This window comes from Lissotriton helveticus, chromosome 5_1 (genome assembly GCF_964261635.1).
Source record: "Lissotriton helveticus chromosome 5_1, aLisHel1.1, whole genome shotgun sequence".
Taxonomy (NCBI): Eukaryota; Metazoa; Chordata; class Amphibia; order Caudata; family Salamandridae; genus Lissotriton; species Lissotriton helveticus.
In genome coordinates this window covers 530,521,748-530,547,078 of record NC_136065.1, presented here as the reverse complement: position 1 = coordinate 530,547,078, position 25,331 = coordinate 530,521,748, and positions in this window count along the sequence as shown.

The following is a 25,331-nucleotide window of genomic DNA, read 5'->3' as shown; positions in this document are numbered from 1 at the left end:
TAAGTTCAAGAAAAATGGCTCCAGGGTATATTATCATTCAAACCATTAATATGAATTTGCAATCTGAAAACTCAATGTTGTTCCTTTTCGATCAGTAAGGAATCAGTACAGATTTCTTCAAGATAAGTCCAGTGAAAATCCTGCACTGTATGTCCTTTCTCCATGTAGTGTGCTGACATTTTTGTAGTGGCACGGTTGCATCTCAGGTTACTGCGGTGTTCGCAGATCCGTGTCTTGATAATTCGTTTTGTCATACCAATATAGTGGAGATGACATGGGCAAGTGATCATGAATATAACACATTTTGAGTTACAGTTAAATGTCTCTGTTGCCAGTTTGTGTTATTATTAAATGTCAACTGTTTGGTCGGTGTAGTCAGATTACAGCCTCTGCAATAGCCATATGGGTGGTGGCCTGTGAGATGGAAATTAATCTCTGAGTTGTCACTTATGTGTGGTCTGGTGTGGACTATTATATCTCTGAAGCTTCTTCCACGTTTATGTGAAAACATTGGTTCGGGAAAATTCAGAGCTCTACTGTTTAAGATGCGCCAATGTTTGTTGACTATTTTACTCACTTGGTTGGATGCTATATTGTAGGAAGTGATGCAGATTGTTCTTTCTTCCCTTGGTTCAATCAATCAATCAAGGGTTTGTTAAGCGCAACTATTCACCCAAACGGTCTCAAGACGCTGTGGGGGGACGCGCAACTACAGGATGTTCATGTCGATCTGTCGAAGAGCCAGGTCTTGAGGTCCTTCAAGAACATGGATAGTGTTGGGGGTCTGTCGGAGGTGGAGAGAGAGGGTGTTCCATGGCGTGACCGCGAGGAAGGTGAAGGAACAACATTATATCTGGTCTTTTTGATGCGCTGCACCGTAGCAAGGGAGAGCTGGGCTGAGCAGAGGGATCTTTGGGGTGCGTGGAACGAGAGGCAGTGGTTCAGGTAGGCAAGTCCAGTGTCGTGGAGGGCTTTGTTGGCGTGGGTGAGAAGCTTGAAGGTGATTTGCTTCTCGACGGGGAGCCAGTGTAGTGTCTTCAGGTGTTGGTTGAGGTGGCTGTGGCGCGCTAGGTTGAGGACTAGTCTGGCGGAGGCATCCTGGACTATCTGGTGTTTGCCGTGAGGTTTTTGTTGTTCCCGGCGTAAAGTGCATTGCAGTAGTCCAGTCTGCTGATGATGAGGGCGTGAGTGACGGTCTTCCTGTGTTCTAGGAGAATCCAGTTGAGGGTCTTTCATAGGGGACAGAGAGTGTGGAAATAGGAGGAGGTGACAGCGTTGATTTGGCGGTCCATTTTGAGTTCGGAGTCCAGGATGATTTCAAGGTTGCGTGAATGGTCAGTTGTAGAGTGTGGGTTTGAGAGGGCGGGGGACCACCAGGTGTCGTTCCAGGTGTCGAGGTTTGGGCCCATGATGAATACTTTGGATTTTTCCTGTGTTTAGTTGTAGGCAGCTATTCTTCATACACCCGGTGACTGCTTCCATTCCTTCTTGAAAGTTGTGTTTGGAGATGTTGGGTTCATTGGATAGGGAGAGGATGAGTTGGGTATCTTCTGCGTATGATACAATGTTGAGTCTGTGGGATCTGCTGATGGATGTGAGCAGAGCCATGTAAATGTTGAACATGGTGGGGCTGATGGAGGATCCTTGGGAGACTCCGCAGGTGCCGGGGTGGGATCGGACAGAAAGGTTGGGAGTCTGACTCACTGCGTTCTGCTGGAGAGGAATGAGCGGGTCCAGTCGAGAGCCTTGTTCCTGATCCCTGCGTCGTGGAGTCTGCAGGCTAGAGTGCGGTGTAAGACTGTGTTGAAGGCTGCAGAGAGGTCCAGGAGGATGAGTACCACAGTCGTTCTTCTATCAAGGAGGGAGCGGATGTCGTCTGACGCAGCAAATTGGGCGGTCTCGGTTCAGTGGTTTGTCCTGAAATCTGATTGGGAGGAGTCAAGGATGTGATTCTCTTCTGTGAAGGAGGTGCGCTGACTGTTGATGGCTTTTTTGATGACTTTTGCCGGGTACGGGAGTAGAGAGATGGGTCTGAAGTTATTGAGGTCGGTGGGATCCCCTGAGGGTCGCTTCAGGAAAGGGTTGATCTTGGTGTGTTTCCACTCATCGGGGAAGGAGGTGATCTGGTAGGAGCGGTTGATAATTCATCGAAGCTCGGTGCGATTATGTTCACGGCTCTGTGGTAGATGTGGTTGGGGCAACGGGCTGTGGGGGCCCCAGAGTGGGTTGACGTCATAGTCTTCATGGTGTCTTCAGTGGTGAGGGTGGTCCAGCTGTCAAGTGTCAGTTGCATGGTGTGAGGAACAATGGGTGTAGGTTCCGCGTGTAGGTTGTCATCATCTAAGTTGTCATAGATGGTCTTGATTATGTGATGGAAGAAGGAGTTGAGTCTGTTGCAGAAGTCCTGAGAAGGTGGGATGTAGGTTCTCTCACTGTGGTGCTGGGTGAACTCTTTGATGATGCCTAAGTGTTCCTTGCTGTTGTGATCGTGTGCGGAGAATAAGTCCTGGAGTGCTTTCTTCCTCGAGCATCTGATGAGTTTGTGAGAGGTGGCAGTGGCTGCTTTGAAGTTGTTGAGTCTGCTGTGGTTTTGGAGTTGCTCCATAACTTTTTGAGGCATCTGCAAGTTCGTCTAGACTCTCAGAGTTTGGTGTAAAGCCAGCTGGCCTTCTTGCTGTGTGGGTAGGACAATTTCTTGAGGGGGGCGATGGTGTTGGTGCAGTCAGTGATCCAATTGTATGGGGTACTGGTGGTGGTGGTTGGATCATCGTCCGTGGTGGTGGGAGTGGAGTTGCTGAGGGAGGCGGTAAGCTGGTCGTCAGAGATCTTGTTCCAGTTCATGTGCTGGAGCTGATGTGGACGTTTGCGGATGAAATTTGTTTTGAAGGTGAAATAGACACAACAATGGTTCGTCCATGGGAGTTTGGAGGTGTGGCTGAAGGTGTTGAAGTTTCCTGCAATGAAGATGGGGTCAAGGGTGTGTCCCGCTTAGTGCGTGGGTTCTGGTACGATCAGTTTGAGTCCGATGTTGAGGAGGTTGTCCAGGAGGGAGGTGGAGTTGGGGTCATGGGAAAGGTGCATGGGATTTGGGGAGTTTGTAGATGAGGGTACCTTGGAGCGTGGTGGTCAGGTTGGTCTATATCTTGATATGGACGTGTTCCATCAGGTCTGTGTGCACGTCAGTGTAGGTGCACAGTTTGAGGTTGGACTTGTGAGCGATGGCGGTGCCTCCTCCGTGGTGGCTGGGGCAGTCCTTCTGGGCGATCTTGTAGCCTTCGTGGATGGCGATCGCAATGTCAGGTCCTGAGGTGGCGTTCGTCCAGGTTTCTGTAAGGAAGGCGACTTCGGGAGTGGTACCTTCGTGAGGTCCCAGATTTCTGTGGCCTGTCTGTGGAGGGAGCGGACATTGCAGAGGATGCATTGAAGGGTTTGGGGTGCAACCTAGTTGTTGTTGGAGGGTGGAGGTGGGTCCTGGGTCTCTGTGAAGGAGAAGGAGTGGCCGCAATGTTGGCAGGTGAAGGGTCCGTGGGTGTCAATAGGTGAAGAAAGCTTGAAGTTGTTGTTTTTGCCAGCATTGAGTGTGTAGAGAGCCAAGGAGATTCAGCACTGTTGAGTCGGAAGGCCAGGGTACCTGCCTCTGGTCACGGTCGGATCGCGGGTGGGCGCAGGCAGGTTTGCCTTTGGTAGGGGAGGACAGGACAGCAGGGAGCAGGAGCATGCAGAGGGGGAGGGGCCACGGGGGCAGCAGTGGTGGGAAAAGAGCAGGAGGCAAAGAGAAAAAGAGAGCCAAAAAGGCAAAACAGAAAGGCAAAGAAAGACAGAAAAATGGAGAAAGACAATTGAGCAAAAAGCAGAGCAAAAGAACAAAAAACAGAGAGGCAGAAGGTCAAAGCAAAGAGGGAAAGAGAGGCAGAAAATGGCAAATGAACAGAAAGGCAGAAGGGCAAAGAAAAGGGGAAAAGAGCGACAGAGAAATGTAGAAAGGCAATTTCACAAAAGACAGATGGCCTGAGAAGCGGAAGGACCACGGGTGAGGCGGGCCTCGATCCCCTGCTTGCAGTAATTCTAAGAGACCGGGCACTTACAGCGGAGCTGCATGAGGGAACAGCAGTTTCTTGACCAGGAGGTCAAAGGTCTTGCTCGCCCTATCATGCAGCGGCCACCATTAAGTAGGGGTCGGGGAGGATGGGACAGCCGGAAAGTGGGAGCACGCAGGGGTGGGAGGGGCCACCAGGGCAGCAGTGGCGGGAAAAGAGCATAAGGCAATGGGAATAAGAGAGGCAAAAAGGTAAAACAGTAAGGCAAAGAGAGACAGAAAAACAGAGATAGGCAAATGAACAATAAACAGCGCAAATGAACAAAAAGCAGAGAGGCAGAAGGGAAAAGCAAAGAGGCAAAGATTGATAGAGAAAGGGAGAAAAGCAAATGAATAAAAAGCAGAAGGCCTGGGCAGCTGAAGGGCCACAGGGGAAGCAGGGCTCAAAACCCTGCCTTCGGTAGCGCTAGGAGGCTGGGCACTTACAGCGGAGCTGCTCGAGGGGAGAGCAGTTTCCTGGCAAGGGTGGTCTTAATTCAAGGAGACCTTCTCTATTGTTGTGTCTGGCCCTTTCCATTGCTCGAGAAATAATGTTAGGAGTGTGGTGCCTGTCCTGCAATTTAGAGAACAAAGCTTATGCCTGATTTTTGTAGTGGTTTAATTCTGAACAGTTCCATCCCAGTCTAAGGAATTGCCCAAAAGGGAGATTCTCCCTTAAATGTCTTGGATGAAAGGTATAAAAAATGAGTAGGCAGTTTTTTGCTGTAGGTTTTATATGTGTGGTCATTTTCAACAGGCCTTTGTCTGGCACACTGTTTAGATCTAGGAACACCAGTTCCTTGCTAGATAAGGTATGTTGAAATTTCAGGAACTCTTTCAGTCTGTTTAGCCAGGTTAGAAAATGGCAAGCCCTTTCTTATTTCCTTTTCCAGATGATTAGGATGTCATTGATGTACTGCTTCTACATATGCTTGTGGGTAAGGTACGGCTTGGTAGGGCTTAAGATCATGTGTTTTTTTAGATGGTGCACATAGAGGCCTGCTATACTTGGGGCAAAAGTGCTTTCCATACTGGCCCCGTGCTTTTGGAGATATAAAGTGCCCATAAATGGTAAAAAGTTCTCAGTTATTGCCCACTCACAGCACTCCATCATTCCATTCTGAGGGGTTTGGTATTCTCAGTGTAATTTGAATAACACATATTTGATGATGTTTAATTTCTCACTGTGTGGAAGGCTGGTGTATAGACTTTTGATGTCTAGGCCCATTAAGAGTTCTGTTTCCATTGAAAATGAGATCTTAACAGTGGCACAGTATGGCTTCAGAAGGGGTATTGGGACGGTGGAGCAATGCTTAAATTTAGACTTGTTAAACGGGAAGTATACGCTAGCCAAGGAAGGTACCCTCCACTTATGCTTCGTAGATTTGACTAGTGCCTTCGATCTAGTCAATCATCAAAAATTATGGCAAATTTTAAGAGGGCCTGGTGCTACCGTAGAAATAAAAACATTTTATCACAAATTTACACCTATTTAACCTCAAGGGTACGGTACAGAAAATCTGGGGAATGCACGCTTGACTTTGCAGTAAAGCGTGGCATTAGACAGGGATGTGTATTGGCCCCCCTTTTATTTTCCTTATACATAAACAATGTGGACCCGTTTTTACAAGAACTGGCTGTAGATGCACCAAAGTCGGAATACGCCCCACCCCTTTGTTATTATATGCAGACGATGCAGTTCTAATGTCCAGAACCGCAAACGGCCTACAATGTCTAATAGAACATTTCTCCCAATACATGACTAATATAGATTTACAGCTGAACTTAAAAAAAACATTTGTAATGTCATGTGGGGGAAAGAAACAAAAGTGTACACAGCACCATGTGGGTGGGTTTCCCATAAGTAGAGCCCCAACCTTTTCATACTTAGGTTTGTTGTTTTGCAATAACGGCACATGTAAAATGAAATTTTTAAAAACGACTGAGGGAATTCTTAGGTTCGCAGCAAAACTTGGGAATAAACCCCTACGAGAAATTCTAAACTTGTATAGAACCAAGTGTGTTACAGCAGTTAATTATGGAGCCGCCATATGGGGAAGAGCAAGCACGACAATCCTTCAAACTAATGAAAATACGTTTAAAAAAAAATGCTGGCAGTCCCTAGTGCATCTGCAAACATGATTGTTTACAAAGAATTGTCTGTCCCATATTTAAGTGATACATTCAATATAGCTGCTCTTACACTTTTGCATGGCTTATGGACAAAGGAAGAAACTCAATTTTCTAAGGACCTGATCAAAGCTGTATTGAAACCACTATTTTAAAAAAATATGCTTTTTAATCACAAGGATGCGTTTAATTTTTTATGTAGCTTGTACATTATGAAAATTATAAGCTCTGTAATCTGTTACATCCAAAAAACAAACAGGAAAAAAAAAGATTATGCATTTTTGGACATTCTGTTGTATGAAAAAGATGCTGAGTAATACCATTACTTAATCGCATTCTTTTGCACTGAACGCACTTGCACTTTATTGTACTGATTAGTGGTAGATTGTATTTTTAGGATCTTTGAAAAATGGACTTGTCATTTTATCGTGTCATTATTTCCATGTATTTTAAATTTGTACATATCTTATAATAATCAATTTCCCCTCGTGAAATATGTCGACAATGTATTCTCTATTTGATATATATGTGTTAGTATGCTTTTATGGTGCTTGCCTTGTTGTCACCGAATAAAGCTGTTTTGATTTGATCTGAGTTCTGTATCCAGGTTGAAAGGTATTTCATGTAGGAGTCTAGGAACATCTTTTGTGTCCTTGAGGTAGGTGTCTGTATTTTGGATAATCGGTCTCAGAAAGGCATCTGCGAATTTAGACAAAGGTTCAAGTATTGAGCCGATTCCTGATACAATTGGTTGTCCAAGCTGGTGAGTCACATTCTTTTAGGGATTTTGTAGAAGTAAGGAGTTACAGGAGATTTATTGATGAGGATGGAATGCCTATGATTACTTAATGACTCTAGAAATTATGAGCCACTTACCCAGGACCCCACAGAATCTCTGAGAGTACATATTACAAGCATGGCTGAAGAGGCACTCACACCCAATTTTTCGAAAGGAGGGTGATTTCCTCATCAATAAATCCCCTGTACCTAATTAAGTAATTAAGTATACCAGTCGGGATAGACAATGAAATTGTTCACGACTTGTATACTTAATCAATTGACAGTCTCAATATAGACTGATTTTGTAATTAATTGATATATTGAAAGAAATAATCATAAGTAATAAACAATGAATAAATAATAAATAATAACTATGACTAATTTCACGTTCACATATAGCCTTTATTATGTAATTACTTGAAAATCTTAGTGGTTGCCACAGGGTATGTTATTACTTTGCTGATTTGTTCCCTGCCCTCTGAACCCTGATCTATTACCAGGGGGTCCCATTTCTTTACACTGTTCTGCACCAGTTCTACAGCAGAGTGTTCTGGAATGTAATGTCCATTCAGAAGTATGAAAAAGACTGTAACAAATCCAATCCAAACAAACAGGATAAGCAGTGAAATAGAAATCCAAATATAGGACCAAGAAGGAATAACAAAAGTTTGTTTTAGCCAGAAAAGAAGCTGTTGTAACTTTAAAAACATACACCATGTAGTGAAGTATGTAAAGAATAAAAAGAAAAGTAAGCTATATCTTTAAAATAACCAGAGGTAGTCAGTACAACAACAGTGACACCTCCAAAGGTAGTTGGCAATAAACAACTTCTTTGTAAGGAGTATCAATAGAAGACTATAAATTAACATATGATGTCCATACTATATTAGCAGACACAATAGAAAGTAGTACAAGTTCACAATCTGAAGCCCCCATCTAGGGAGAATCAATATCTGTATTTTGTAATGCTTGTAGAGGAATTTCTTGTACGTTAGCGAAAGAAGGCAGTTAACTACTAAGGAGCCAATGGGGCCTATGCAAAGAATTGGCCAAATGGGGTAACTTGATCAAATCTACTGAAACAAACCAAACAGTGGAAAAATCACAGTTACCTTGAATGGCAAGGGCTGGGACTGATGATCCGTATGATGGGGCAAAATATTTTCTGTGATATATCTTTTCTTGAATTAGATCTCCAACTTTAGGAATCTAACCAGAAGTTGCTGGTTGCTCCTTCGCTTTGTCAGTGGCATAACATATGGAAATTTCATTTGACCGCTAATCTCTGAAGTCTTGTAGTCCTTGTAGTAAGACAGTGAAACATTAATTGATGTCACAAGGAGTATCTTACGCCACTTTACCATGGTTGTCTAGATGTGGAACACACATATGCACCCAAAGAGTACTTCATAGGGAGTCCAGCCACCCAAGTATCATCTAGGCAGAATATTTAAAGCTCTCTGGACTCCATATGAGTGATGGATCCAACTATGACCTGTACTTAATACTCTATCTGTTAAGGACTGATTTAAGTCACAGTTTTTCCTCTTCACTATCAAATTTCAGCCAGGATCAATGGGGGAGCACCCAGGGTTCCCATGGCATCTCAGTAAGCCTTAGAAGCAAAATGCTGGTCCCTGGTCCGAGTGGAATGCTGCTACTGCATATGTCCCGATAAAGAGCTGCAAAACTTTAATAATAGTTTGAGCATCAGCCAATCACTGTGGCCACACCAATTCAAATCTAGAACATGAATTGACAGCAAATAGAATGCATTTAAATGTGCCATCTAAATTCAGAGGTCTGCAGTGATCCGAATAGACACATGTTAGGGCTTTGTTTGAGACTGAGAGGTGTTTCTGCAGTATGTAAGCTGCTGTGGAGGTTTTAATTTGCAGACAACTGTTCAAAGGAAGGACATATTGTTTAGACTGTTTGTCCAAACCATGCCAACAATAGCATTTCTGAAGTAAGGAAACTGTAGCCATCACACCTGCATGGGCATAAGCTAATCCCTCATGAGCAGCTATGCTTAATTCTAGCCTGCAGTCCTGGTTGGGTATCACTTGATCACTAACCCCGGTAAGCAAAAGGTATGTTTTGAGCACTTATTGGGTAGGAGTATTTTCCTGGATATGATTTAGGTAAAGGAGTGCCATTGTGAAAACTATGGACTGCAATCATGATGATAACATCTACCCTCATGTGTGAATGAGTAGTTGCAGCAAAACCAGCAGTCTGACCCGCTGATTTTGCTGCTTCATCATCCAGGGAATTCCCATAAACATGTATTCTAACATGCTGTTGACTGAATGTATGAATTAAAAATGAGCAACCTTTACCCAAACAAATTTATGCTTGATAGTGTTTCCTTTAGAATCCTTGAATCCATTCAAGCACCATTAATGTGAATTTTCATTAACAGACTGAACACAGTAATATGATTCACACTCTAGGAGTGTGGGAAATTCATGATCAGTATTCTATAGTGCCAGAATCAAGGATTTCAGTTCAGCCAGCTGAGCAGTACAATCCCCTAAAGATTGTGTAAATGTTTTTTTGTTGATGGAATGCGCCATTTTTCATGACACCACATACTGCTGTACATGCATCTGAATATCGTTGCTTGGTGCCAACCGCAGGCTGACCTGAGCCACTACTATATATTATGTAATTATACTGATCAAGAGTCAAAATGCCACTGGGCACATGGTTTTCTTGCACATATTTGAGAAATTGTCATGTCTGCATGGTAGGGTCAAAGACATAGTCATCATCAGTAGCTGTTAAGTAAGTGGCCCAGTGTATCCAACTGGGATGTATGCCTTATTATTTAGGAACGCTTGCCTTGGTGACAGGCTCTAAGGCTGGAATGGGAGTAACAACAATTTTGGTTACCCCTGAGCCAAATGGTCTTTCCTTTTCAACAGCTGTATGAACTGCTATCAGTATTTTTTTCTGTTGATGTAAAACACAATTCAGCATTGGAATATAAATGTGATTTATAAGCAATTGGTACAATATCACCCTCATTAAAGGTGACATATGTATTACTAGTGGATCCCACAATTATGTGGATCACCAAGTTAGTTTGGTTGACACAAGTGTGTAAGTGTCTGGATGAAAGCATGTCAGTTTGCAGAGTTCTGAGCATCTACGTGTGTTCCAATGTATACTGGAGAAATCAGGATGAATACATTCATACAGTGCTTTAACCTCTTGTGCATACTAGTTGTGTATCTATGTTCTACCAAAGTTGAGAAAGCCTAAACGTGACTGTAGATTTTTTGTGGTGTTTGGTGGTTGTAAGTGGGCACATATCTCTAAGAAATGTGGTGCGCGGCATTAGCCTTGATTTGTCAACTTGTATCCCAAGAATAGAAAGGACACTGCAAAATGTTTTTTGAAAATTGAATTTGTAGCCCTGTTCAACAAATTCCACAACTATGTGAACTACTCTGGCTAAGTGTGTGTTTAAGTCATCATCCACGAGGTATATTTCATCAACGTAGGACAATGATTCTGAGTCAATGTCATGTAGAATTGAAGTTACTCAGGCATAAAACAAGCTTGGTCTGTACTTATACCCATGAGGAAGTCAGCAACATGTTCTCTATATTCCTAAAGTAGAAACACCATTAAATAGCTGCTTTCGGGTGCTTTATTTTGGCAGAAAAATCCATTGGAAATGTCCAAAGTGGTTTTGTATTTTTTTGCGCATTATTTTGTTAATTACTGTTGCACTATTTGAATTCTGAATTGCAAAGGTTTGTTAATGGCTGGTTTATTGTCTGTAGTCTAACACTAAAGGATAGGAATGTTCCGGTTTGGCTACCAAAATTAATGGATTGTTCATTGCTGAAATACAAGGCTCAACTATAGGTTGATGCTTTAATTGTAAGAACATTTCCATAACTGGGCGTTTTGCCTCATGCTTTATTGGATATTGTGGTTGCACTTGTGGACTGGACCTTATGGGTATAATATCATAAGGTGAGTCCTTATCCCTGCCAATATGATTGTGGAATAATGCAGGAGCTTGTACAGGTACCATTCTGTGGCATCTGCTTGATTGTCAACTGCAAGAACAAGAACGGAGAAGGAAGATTGTATTACACCTTCTCCTTGTGGGAATTTTCTAACAAACTCAGGCGGCCAATCTATTTCAGCCAGGAGAATATCAGAGATCATTGTTAAATTTTCCCAGAATGTTAGTTTAATATGCGCAGCATGTCACCCTCAATTTGGAGGACCAAATCATACAGTCTGTCAGGAAGGCAAACACGCTGATCTGGTGTTTCAATTTGAATAAATTCATTAGTTGCTCTAGAAACCACAAAGTCTTGAAGATTCTGGCAATTAGTGAAAATACCTGTCACTTTCTTCCTTTTGATTTGGGTTTTTGTTGTGGAAGTATCTCTTCCTTTTTTATGATGCTGTCACATGAGTCCTTTCTTTGTTTCACAAACTCTTCGTGCCTGCATTCTGGTCATCCCGCTCTCTCCGAACATTTGTCTAATGAATTCTGAAAGGAATGTGAAGGATGTGTATCAGTATAGTAATGCCTATCAGGCTGTTTAAGTGTATCAAGGTTACATAAATTATAACATTTGTCAGTGGACTCAGGTTGTGGAGGAGGGAGTAAAGATGGCGATGGTTTGCCCTACCTGCCTGGTCGCTCTCTCCCCCGATGATCCGCGACTCGACGATTGTAAGGAGACCTCTCTTGCCTCAGACGTGCTGGAAGGCGGCTTGTCAAGTCATGCTTCAGATTCTTGTGGAATTCCTTGGAGGAAGGAAAACATTCTCGGTGGAAAACCCAGCATTTCAGATACAGGAACTGAGTATGATAGAATGAGATGGCAGAGGGAAAGCGCACGGTCTTGCAGTGAGTACCGCTAGCGCTGGAGCCGCAGTTACTGGGATAGCGCATGGAGCACTATCAGGCATGCTGGGAGAGCCCTGCCAGCAGCGAGAAAAGGAGAAAGAGAAAGAAGGCCTGGGTAAGCCTAAGCTGGGAGGGAACAAGAGGCAATTTGGAAAAAGTCAATCCGTGATGGGGCAACCCAAGGAGGGATCCCAGCCCCTGATTAAGACTATGATTGCAGCGGCCTTACCAGGGGTGGGAAAAATGGGACAACCCCATAGGAAACCCTAATAACCCCCCCCCAGATGTGGCAGAAAAAAGAGACAAAAAGGAGAATATCCCAGTGGGAGAGACCAACATAAATAGCACACAGGAGGGAAATCAAGGAGAATGCTACCCAAATGGAGCAGGGGTATGCACTCAGCCCACTGGCAATATAGTAGCTAAGGATGTGGATGAGGGTGAGAGGGAGGGCAGTAAAAAGGATGGAGAGTCCACACCATTTAAAACAGATAGAGGCAAAGTCAAAAGTCTGACGGAACCTGGCAAATGCGGTGATAGATGCCTGGGAGACTTGTCTCCAGAAGCTGCAGGGGGTGCATATTTATTTTCCCTCACTGACAATACAGACTCCTCTAAGCAGGAGAGCCTCTCATCGAGTAACCATGACACTTTAGATTCCAAGAGCTTCATGGACGATTCACTGCTCTCTCAGAGAATGAAATCTTCAAGAAAAAAGACGAAGAACAGGAGAAGGAAGAACAGCAGCTTTGGGAGCAATTGCCAACAAATTAAATTGGAATACTCTAATGCCCAAGTGTCATTTCAAGAGGCAGGAGAATCGGTTAGAACACCTACAGAAAATCAGGAGCCCTCACAATCAACTGTATTCTCCTCATTAAAACAAATGCATGAAGAGAATTGAAACAAGATCTGCTGAGCCAGGATCGCCTCCAGAAAAATACAAGGGAGGATACGTAAAATAAGTAAGGCCTGTGGAGAGATTAAGGAACGATTAGTGATAGTGTGAGGATGGACAGAGTCATTGGAGGCACAAGTGGAAGCTTTGAAAGTAGAAAATACATCCCAGGGTGCAGCACTAGCAAAGGTTTTATCTAAACTAGAGGACCAGGAATCTATCAAAGACGGAACAACTTACACTTCCTGGGAATCCCAAAGGGGGTGGGGGAAAACAACCTGAGAGCATATATGGTGAGGCTGCTATGGAGGTCCAGCGAGCTCATAGGTTTCGACTTATGGTAAAAAAGAACGCACAAAGACAGTCAGAAAAGCTCAGAGCGATGCTTGTTTTCTTCAGTAATTTTCTAATTAGGCAAATAATCTACCATAAGGCTCGCCCCAATTCACAGAAAACATTTGAAAATGTAACTTTTTTCGTTAGACCAGAATTTGCGCACGCTACCGTGGAACGAAGATGGTGCCTCTGGCAGCTCATCAACCCATTCCAGCGAAGTGGGCCGAAGCCTACCTCTAGAATCTGGCACATATCCGAAGCTTTACCTCTGAGATCCAGGCACATGAATATCTGTCTAGTATTAATCCAGGGGCCAGTACAAGCAAATTATATGGGGCAAGCAGGTGGGCTCAGCTGGTTCAGAGAGGGCATGGGGAAATATATAAGGAACTAGTCAGTTTTTGTGGTCCTATCACATAATTAGCCTGGTTAGGTTGTGTAGGATTTTTTTTTATCCTGGGCTGGGGAGGGAGGTCTTCTTGAAACATTTCCCTTTTTTTGAGTAAAATATATGTTGTTACTGATTGGGTGGGGGCAGGGTGGCAGGGTATTGAGCACTCACCATCCCTCAGGCTTTGCCTGATTACTCATGTTTTGGGTGGGGTGGGTTGTGGGAGGAGGGGGTTGGGAGGGGGATTTGTATAGAATGGTGGAAGGGTGGATGAGGCTGGGAAGTGGGATTTACTGAAAGCAGGGAATGACGAAAATGTGCACCTATTTTCAAACAGGAAAAGAGGGGTGGACATCATGATATCCTTATGGCTAACACAGGGAAAGGATCAGGGGTACAAACAAATTGCTACTCTTAACATATGAGGGCTTACTGACTTAAATAAAAGGCAAAAGGTGGCACAAGGACTTAGGGCACTGCAGGCAGACATTTTATGTTTGCCAGAGACTCACATAGAGGGATCAAGAAGTGGTCCACTAAAGAATTTGTGCTTCAGACATATTGCAGGTACCACCCAAGCCACTAGAACCCTGGGGTTTCGGTCTTAGCTTAAAATAACAAAGTACAGTATGGGCCGTCTCGTACAGATTCAATGGGGAGGTGGGTGATCATGAAGTGCAATCTGATAGGGGATAGGTTATTCACGCTCTGCTCAATATACGGATCGGTGCTGGATGAACTTGCACATTGGCCGTTGCCCACTACAATATGTGGGGACTTCAATATTAATCTTCTGAATAGCTTGGAGGCGCACCCTAAATACAGGGGTAGGAAGCCCAAAGAATTACAAGCCTTACATAATTTGTGTGACACATATGGGCTGCTAGATGTTTGGGTAAAGACTAAGGGCCAGATGTAGGTAGCCAAATACCGGTCGGTAACGGCCGATTTCGGCCGTTACCGACCGGTATTTGACTTTTGACATGTAGGGGGAAGGAAACAGGCCATTTCGGTAATTTTACCGAATCGGTAAATATACCGGTCGGTAAATTTACCGACCAGTATTTTTACAGATTCGGTAAAATTGATATGTAGGTGGGACTCTTCTGAGTCCCACAAGCCTTACAGAATCGGTATTTTACCATCAAATATATTTGATGGTAAAATACCGATTCCGGTGTGCATGCACATGTGTGCATGCACACCTATGCCATATGACAGGCAGACCTGCCCTTAGGGCAGGTATGCCTGCCACATGGCACCTGAGCCTCTTTTGGGGGTGCCAGAGGGTGTCAAAGTGACACCCCCTGCACCCTTGTGTCAGTCGGTATTTACCGATTCGGTAAATACCGAATCGGTAATGCCCATTCATTCCTATGGGCTTCAAAGCCCATAGGAATGAATGGGCATTACCGGTGGGTATTTACCGAATCGGTAAATACAGATTTTTACCGAATCGGTAAAAGGAACATCTGGGTGTTCCTACATGTCCCCCCTTCTTATTTACCGATTCTTATTTACCGAATCGGTAAAATTCGGTAAATAAGAATCGGTAAATTAGTCCTACCTACATCGGGCCCTAAATTATTTGAGAATGACTTCACATATTTTTCAGCCCCCTATTCGAAGCACTGCAGGTTGGATTATTTTCTGGTATCATCTACTGTATAACAAGACTGCAGAATCCATAGATTCCCCAGGTATTTGTCAGACCAAAACCAGTTGGTGCTAGAGATAGCTATGATGGAAATTACACCAAAAAACTCCTTGTGGACCTTTGAAAGAACACTGTTAAAGGACCAGGGCTATCAAGAGCATATGAGGGCTTGGGTATGTGAATTCTTGAATCAAAATGTAGGCCTTGCACCTCTGATAACTGTATGGGATTGTGTTAAGGTACAGGAGCTATATCTCAGGTTAGCCCAGGCAGAGCAAAAGCTTGCTATGGTGGTACAGCATTGAAATGATATCAAGACCGTTCAAGAGGAGATAGCACTAGCCAAAGCTTCTATCGAGAATTTCTTATAAATAAATCAATTACGAGCTTAGTGACAAAATAGGACACCAACTCGTGTCGAACATGACAGGAATGTGTCCGCAATACGATTACACACATCAGGGATACAGTACAGGGGTGATTCGTGACACAGAGGAGATAAGGGAGGCCTTTCAAATGTGTTATTAAAGTCTATAGTGAGGAAAATTGAATTTTGCCTTGTCATGTGTCCCTACGTGTTCTCCATTATATGTTATATGTGCATGATCGATATGCATATGTTCCACATTGACCGAATAAAGACGCAATTATAGTTGTGTCCAACGTTAGTATGCCAGTTTTCCAGTCCTCGTGAAAGCAACGAGTATTAGGCCTATGTTCCCAACGTTTTACATTGTGCATGTTAATTCATCGAGTTGTCCCCGTTTCTAGGCCTCATAGGGCCCGGACACCAGATTCAAGCTCCAGTCTCCTGAAATCACTCCGAGGAGCGATGCAGCCCCTCCTGCATCCCTGACCCTTCGCTTACTTTCTGTCAAGCAGCGCGGTGCCCGGCCTGGCCTGCCTGCCTGTCTGCCAAGAATATGTTATGCCTCTAGTTATCAGTTCAGCTCCCCGGCTTCACATTCCTAAGCTAACGCACCGCATAAACATCTTCAGCTATAGTCTAGTCTTCCTGTCTCCATGCAAGAGAATTACTGAATTAGTATCCATAGAAGATTCATAGCACACGCAATACATGTAGAATATATGCATGCACCAGCCTTAGTGTCAAGTAGCCTTTGCCCTGATGACTTTTAGATTCTATCAACATGTACTCCAAACACGAGATATCAGATATGCTATAGGTACATGTCGTCCTGACATCCCAGACTTTAGTCTCCTCTTCTAGTGCAGAAGTCAGAGCCCCCAGCTCTCCCTAGTTACACGTCATGGCCCGTTTGCGCGCACCAGTAGGTTAAAGGTTCCAGCTGCCCAGGTAGCCCCCTCCATGTATCCACCCATTTATGACACGTCTGTGACGTTTACATCACATGTCTCCGTGCACGTCCTGTGCACGCCTTCTTTGTACGCCCATATGTTCTTATCTTTTGTTTGTCACTTGTTACGCCTACTGTATGCAATGCAATTATACTGTTTTACTATATATACTGTATGATGTTTAATGAGACGTTGCAGCTGCCATTCCATTCCATGTCATGCCATTTCATGGTCTTTAGGCTCGAGCCATCCCATTAAAGCCCATTCTGACTCAGATATCACGGATCCTGCCTCTTATTTATTGAGCTATCTGTTTTAGTTAATGTATAGAAAAATAGTACCGGTAATTAATTATTTATTTACCACATAAATAGCGCCCGAACAGGGACGAGCCCCTTCCCCACGTGCCGGCGATGTAACGCAGGCCCCCTGACCCTTCTACAGCCGTGACGGAACCTCTACCGTGCACGTGCAGATATTTCTGCTTCAAGTCTCCCTCAGGCCCACGGAGGAGACGGAGACTGCGGTCCGGCATCCAGACGAGGCGGTGAGGAAGGCGGGTCGTTCCGACCAGAGCCCAAGCCGAGAGAGCAAGGTCCGAGGTATCCGGAGGCCCACCTGTAACCGAAGCCCGAAGCCCGAGGCGCATGCGTAGTGCGTAGCAGTAACCAGACGTCATAGCAGTCCAGTCCGAGGCCTTCAGTTTTGCTTCCCGGTGAGTACCGTTGCTGGGGGTATCTTGACGGGTGTTCATTAATTGTGCCCGGTCCGACGGGTTTGGGTACACAGATCCGGTCCGACGTGTTCACCTAGGTGGATACGGTATGACGTGTCTCTTTAGGAGACCGGTATGTTCTGTACTGTTTTAGCAGTGCATCCAGTAATTCTAGTAAGTCCGTTCTCGAGAAAGTTAAGTATTGTGTTTTCAATGTATCAGGTAGTATTCTGTTCGAACTGTTATTAATGTGTTCTTGATGTCGTGGTATGAATGATTGTTTTGCTATTCATTACTGTGTTCATTGTGTATTGTGTTCAAGTTCAAGTACGGTTCAAATATGCTGGTGTTTTCGAAATTACGTCAGATAAAAACCAGAAAAGGGTTACTCGAAGAATCAGTTCCTGTCCCTCCTAGGGACAGTCCTGGACATTTCATGTACCATAAGCATGGCTTAGATGCCATACTGTATCTAGATTTATGGGTTGATTATACCAAGCATCTTGAAGAGAAATATAGATGGCCTGTTTCAGGAACATGGGATGCCGAGTGCATCATGAGAGTAGAAGAAGCATTATGGAAAAAGAAAGCCAGACAGTCCCAGAAGGATGCCATAGAGTTATGGCGTAAAGAATCCCATAAAAGAACCGAGAAAGAATTCAGAAAAGCAGAATTAAGTAGGGAATCCTCAGAAAAATCCCAAGAAAGGGAATTAATCGAAGAAGGTGAACGAGTTAGAGCAGAACAGTCAGACAGACAGAGAAATGCCCTTATTAAAGGTATGTATCCTCTTCTCGCCGAGGGTTTGCCGAAGGCGACCCGGAAAAATCTTGTAATTTACCGCCACTCTTGGTCCCGACTAAGCTACGTCATAAACCGACTGCAGCTGAAATTTTTCTTTCCTCCTATTTAGACGACACTGTTCCCGAATATGCTAATACAGATCCTACCCCGCCAGTCCAAGTTCAAGTCCAGCCCCCTGTTAATAATGTAATTCCTGTGCCTCCAGTCGTTGGTCCTGTTCATGTGCCAGTTCCCCAAGATCAACCCACATTACGTACTCCTGCTTTACCAGTCACGTTACCAGCACCCGCACATTCAGTATTAGTTGACGATTCCAGTTCAGGAGGAGCAGGGGGAGGTATTCCTATCACCCCGCCTCAAACAAGGCGACGGACGCTGAGAGATGTAGCGTTACAGCGTACGCCAAAACTGGCTACGTATGACGACCTCAGAAAGTATCTTACAGAGTGCGGACCTGATTGTAGATATGATCCGGTACCAGGCGAAGATAGCATGTTAATATATTCCATACGTTTACGTCGAGTTGCAAGCTTCTTGGTTACCATATCAAATATGGAACAACATCTAGACAGAATATATCATTTTATCCAAACAGGGGAGAATCCAGAAAGTATTCACGAAGCTATGGCACACAGGAAAGTCGAGATTGAAGGCATGATTTTGCAATTTCTGATAAATTGTTTAATAAGAGAACAAGATTATCCTGATAAAAACAAGGAAGATATGAAAGTCCTGACAAGATGGAGTGACAATATAACAGAAGGAAAACACAGAACACAAAATTGTATAGAATCCATGTACAAAAAGATTCGTAAAGAAATTATAAGTATACACCAAAAGGAGGAAGAAATGAGAGTAGCCGAGAAAGAGAATGACTCTGCAGACGAAGAGGTAGACAGCGAGATTCCCACTAGAATAGCGTATGTAGGTAGAACGAGACTTTCCGATAGACATACACGCCTAGATTACAAGAAAGCTTTTCCTCCTCCCGTACCAGAACAGTGTTCTCTTGAACAAGTATTCCAGGCTACCGATAAAGTTCTGAAACTACGAATAGGTTACAGTGAGCTTAGTACCATGCATGAACAAGAAGTAGCCCGATCAGCAGTCCGATGGGCTAGTGATTCTGTCACGTTTCCAGACGAAGTAGTGGCCCAAATGTTTCTGAAACTGCCCCCAGCCGAGCAGCGACTGGTGGGTATGTACATGATCCAGCACCTCATCACACTGTACGAGAGTCAGCATTCTGATCCAGGTCCCTTATATAATGTATTGAACGAATTACTACGAAACAGATGGAAAGGTCTAGGTACCGATCTAATTAGTGTCATTTTAGAACTGCGCCACAAATACAGAACGTTCCTGACTCCGCATTTTGTTCCTGTTTCACCTCCGTTCTACATAGACAGACAGAATCCGTTACGAGAAGTGCATCCAGTTAAGGGAGCGGGGGTAATCTCGAACGAGTATTTGTTTACACCCCGATCACGAAAATAGAACTACTAGAAATGAAAAAGTTAATACCCTGTCACGATAAAGATCCAGCAGGGTTCCATCGAGAATTAAAAGACATGCTCCGTATGGGAGAATACACGTATCCTGATATCATCAAAATGTTAAAGGTCCTGTTGCCTGCGGGCATATATGAAAAACTTAAAGAAAAAGAATGGGAGGTGGGAGAGAAAAAGATAGACTGGACCGCGTTAGAGAACAAAGATAATGTACGGGTCCCAGGTACTGGTCTTGGGGATAGAGCCAAAGAATTGCCAGAACTGTTAATACAAGTCTTGCCAAGATTACTAGCCACGAAAAAGGAAGATTGGGATGCCATCTCAGCCTGTAAACAGAAACAAGACCAAGACACTAGTGACTTTTATTCCAGATTTGAGAAATGTTTCATTATAAATAGCGGTCTGAAAACAAGTAGTGAATCGTATCCACATCTTTTTGTTACCAAACTAGTTGAGAATTCTTTACCGCAAGTTAAAAATAGAGTATTGAAAGTCGAGAGTACTTGGGAAGCTAATACTCCGTCCCAAATGCTCCAGATGTTACAATATCACCAGAACAGAATTAGGGAAGAGCAAGAACACGCAAGGAGACGTATGAAAGACACGAAAATTAAAGTACTAGTTGCACAGTCCGTTCAACCAGATAGTCAGAAGAGGGGTCCGAACCAGACTAGTCATTCTGCAGCTCCTGTTAAAGGGACATACAATTACTGTAAACAGCCAGGTCATTATATAAACGAATGTGCAGTTCTGAAACACAACATAGCTACAGGTAAGACGAAAGAGAGACCACGTCCTCCTAGACAAGAACATGTTCCGCAGAATGCCCAGCCTCCGCAGAACGCACAACAGACGGTTACAGTACCGCAGCCTATAGCTGCTACACAACACGTTACACAACAGATGTACCAGTACGCACAGTCAGATTATCCAGAATATCAGCAGTATTCATGAAACAGCCTAGAGAGGGAGGTTGGCTTGCCTCTCATCGAGGTTCCTGTAGATCAAGAGGGTCCCTATGTACACAGTCAAGTATTAGGGAAAGACAGAAAGTTTCTGATTGATACAGGGGCAAGTAGGACTACCATCAGTCATGACGAGGTTCCAGGGGCTCCACTCTCAGGCTCAAGAAACGTTTCCCTGGGATTTTCAGGAAAGCCTATTGTTAATGAAATATCGAAACCAGTTTCCCTAGAAGTTGGTCCATTGTCCCGAACTACAGACTTGTTACTTACGAAATCATGTCCTGAAAATGTACTAGGTATTAAAACATTGAAAGAATTAGGAGCGGTAATATGCTGTTCCCCAGAAGGAGTGAGATTGTTTTTACGTGATTTTAAAGGTCATTATGTGTTACGAGATTTTGATCCAAGATTACTGAATGTACCACAGCATTTATGGGCGCAAGGTCCAACTGATGTAGGTTGTATGCACATTACACCATATCGTGTCACTTTGAAACAAGGTGTTGTATTACCACGTATCCGACAGTACAAATTGCCACCTGAGGCTGTAGCAGCCTTATCGAAAATTATTGACGAGCTCATTGCTCAAGGAGTGGTTGTAGAAACTGACTCCAATGTATGTAATTCTCCTATCATACCGATTCTTAAACGTACTGATCCAAATGCACCTCCAGTATATCGATTAGTGATTGACCTTCGAGAACTTAATAAATGTATCATACCCCAGTACCCTGTGGTTCCAGATATCTCTTCCCTATTGACTGCCATTGATTCTGAAGCTATGTTCTATACTGTTATTGATCTCAAGAACGCATTCTTTAGTGTCCCCATTCATCCAGACAGCCAGTTTCTTTTCGGATTCTGTTTAAATGGAAGAAGCTATAAATTCACACGAGCTCCTCAAGGTTTCACAGAAAGTCCTAGTATTTACAGTCAAGCACTTAAGAGACAACTAGACAGTATTCACCTGCCAACTGACACTGCCTTGCTCCAGTATGTCGATGATCTATTAATCACAGCCCGTACAGAACGTGACTGCGTAGGTGCGTCACTTACAGTCTTGTATTTTCTGGCCGAGATGGGGCACAAGGTGTCCCCTTCGAAACTGCAATTCTGTGTCCAGCAAGTGGTATACCTTGGACACTTGCTGTCCAAGAGGGGTAGACAGTTGACACCAGACCGTATCAAGTTAATAGCACATCTTCCACAGCCCAAGACACAGAAGGAGGTACGAGCTTTTATCGGCCTCACTTCTTACTGCAGACAATGGATTCCTCAGTATGCATATCTAGCTAAACCACTGATACAGTTAACGACACAGGAGGCAGCCACATCGACTGTCCTCCCTTGGACCCAGGAACATACACTTGTTTTTAATGAGTTAAAGAAAGCTTTATGTAATGCACCTGTATTAGCGACACCGAACTACAGCAAGCCTTTTACACTTTTTGTCACTGAACGTGATGGTACAGCATTGTCTGTTCTCACGCAAGATCAAGCAGGACAACACAAGCCGTGTGCTCATTTTTCTAGCACATTAGATCCAGTAGCCCAGGCTCTGCCTGCGTGCCTCAAGTCAGTTGCAGCCACAGCTCTAGCTATCAGACAAAGTGATTCCATAGTGTTAGGACACTCCCTGACAGTACAAGTTCCACACTCCGTGGAAGTTCTTTTAAACCGAACACAGACTCAGCACTTGACAATTGCACGTTTAACAGGATATGAACTGACACTGTTTCAGCCACACATAGAAATCAGACTCTGCAACATTTTAAATCCTGCTACACTGTTACCCTCGATTACATCGAATCCTGCCACACATGACTGCGTGGAAGTTATTAACACCATGACAAAGCCAAGACAAGACTTGACAGACATTGCAATACCTGATCCAGACCTGACACTTTATGTGGATGGTTCATGTATGAGAACAAGTACAGGAGAACTAGTAGCCGCGTATGCAGTGACTACTGAAACTGAAGTCATAGAAACACATCGTATTGACACCCTGTCTGCTCAAGCAGCAGAGCTCATCGCTCTGACCCAAGCCTGCATACGAGCTAAGAACCTGAAAGTAAATATATATACAGATTCACGTTATGCATTCGGAGTCGTTCACGACTTTGGAGTACTCTGGCAAGAAAGAGGTTTCATGACCTCTCATGGATCCAAGATTCAGCATGGCCCCCTCATTCAAGCTCTGTTAGAAGCAATACATTTACCGAAAGCCATTGCCGTTATGAAGTGCAAAGCACATACGAAAGCTACTGACACCATTTCTCAAGGTAACGATCTAGCAGATCGAACAGCCAAGCTTACAGCTCAGACTCCAGACGTTTCAGTTAACACGACAAAGACAGATATTCCAGATCAGACTACTTGTATGACAGTTAAAGACCCTACACGAGATGTATTAGACATACAGACACATGCTACCCCAGACGAAATCAAGCAATGGTCTGAACAAGGAGGGGTCCAGACAGATTAGGGATGGTTGACGAAGGGAAAAGCCACATGGTTCCTCCCCGACTCTATCGTTCAAGTCATTATTAACACCGCACATAGTCCAGCACATTTAGGAGAGAAAGCCATGTTAGACAGCATCCAGAACATTTGGTTTAACAAGCATTTACGAGCAGCAGCCAAACAGAAAGTACGTACCTGCATGATATGTTGTCAATTCAATCCAGGTAAAGGTGTTCCGGTGGAACAAGGTGGATTCCATCCTCCTGACCACCCTTTTGAAGTCCTCCAGATGGATTATATTCAGATGGATCGATGCCGAGGTTTCAAGTATGTCCTCGTAGTAGTATGTGCTTTGTCCAGATGGACGGAAGCATATCCAGTCCCAGATTACACTGCCGCGACCACTGCCAGGCAGTTGGTTCGTGAGTATTTCCCTCGCTATGGTTTGCCCAGGGTCGTGTATTCAGACAACGGCCAGCCATTCTCATCCGAACTCATGAAACAAGTATCTCTTCTGTTAGGGTACCAGTGGAAGTTCCACTGTGTGCGACATCCCGAGGCAGCTGGCCTCGTCGAGAGACATAATCAGACTCTGAAAATCCGCATTGCAAAGGTTTGCGCAGAAAAAGGCGTAGATTGGATGGTAGCACTGCCAGTCGCCCTTTTTTACATGAGAATGGTCGCTCACTCCCGTTCAGGTCTGTCCCCTTTCGAAGTTGTTTTCGGTCGTCCCCCGAACATGTGGGGTACACTAATGCCACGTAAAATTACCGATGTAGACAGTAATATGCTGACAGATTACCTAGCTTCCTTGATGTCTGCACTACTCTCTTGTCGTTCACAGGTTGCGGCTGCTTTTCCAGACAACACCCAAGTAAAACCGCACGAGGTCATACCAGGCGACCTCGTTCTCATAAGGAACTTTGATCGTTCAAGTCCGCTGGAGCCCCGCTGGAAAGAGCCGAAATTAGTTCTGATGACCACAAGGACCGCCGTCAAAGTGGAGGGCCGCAAGGGATGGCTCCACTCCAGTCACGTCAAGCGTTTTCATGGACTCCGTCCAAAGACTTTTTTCAAGGACTGCCCACATACTGACTCTAAACTCCCCCTGTTAGAGAAAACTCCGCAGCAGGAGTATAAACTTAAGCTCAGGTCTAGCAAGTCAGACAGTTTAATTGTCTAAGTCCCTCTCGGGTGAAGCGGTTAGACAGGTTCCTGACATGTATGAGATAGACCCCCATAGTGAGAGAGTTAGACGAAACTCCAAGAAAATACGTTATTGTAAAAATCTGCGCAGCAGATGTATCGTTACTCTATTGTTTATGTTATTTCTGAGTCTTATGGTTACATGCATAAGTTATGTTTTACATGTATATTTTCCTCCTATTGATTCACATGTACATCTTTCTTCTAATGATACAGTAGAGCACACTTTTAGTGAACTACCTCCTCACGAGTTATCCTATCGACTTGCCATGCGCAACAATACTTTTATCCGAATGTTACACTATTCACACCAGACTAGCAATGCCACTAATTGTTGGGTGTGTGGTCGACTCCCCCCTTTCCAGACACCGAAGGGAGTTCTGCCACTCTTTCCCTATCCGTTTTCACACAATGGTTCGTGTGGAGCATGGTTTACGTTAACATCATCCTCAGACGATAAGTCCCTTTTGAATAGAACATGTTTCCCAAACAAGGAAGGTCTTTCCCATAGAACAGGGTTAGATCTAGAAAATGAAGTATATGATCTAGGTAATTATTCCTCGAATTTCATGGTTTTGAATGTTCAGTCCGAGACTACTCCAGATTTGCCTGCTATTACAGTCCTACCAGTGAAAGGCGAATTATGTGTCAGAAAGAATGGTTCAGTACATCTAGGACATAGTGATTGTAATACTGTGGTCGAGTATAGTGACAGTGGGAAATCGAATTTCAAAGCCTCACGTCATTCGTATTTTGTATGTTGTCAGACCGCATATGTACGTCTGCCCCTAGATTGGGATGGAACATGTTACATTGCCTTCCTACTGCCACCAGTTTTCCTAGCCCCATCCGATTATCACAGAAACACACATCTAGTACACGTCAGACATAGAAGGGAGACCGAGTCCCCAATTGTCGATCAAACTGAAACTGCCTTAGAACAGTATACAGACTTCAATAAAGGTTTCTTTTTCTTCATAGGTCCTGTCCAGAATAGTAAGCTAATACGTAGGCTAACCAGAACCCTTGAAGCAGTAGTGAATGAGACTACTTCCGCTCTAGGTAACTTAACCGAAGAACAATCTGCTATGAGATTTGTTGTCCTTCAAAATCGCCTTGTCCTTGACGTCATATTGGCCGATAGGGGCGGAGCTTGTAGAGTCATCGGATCCAGTTGCTGCATTTTCAT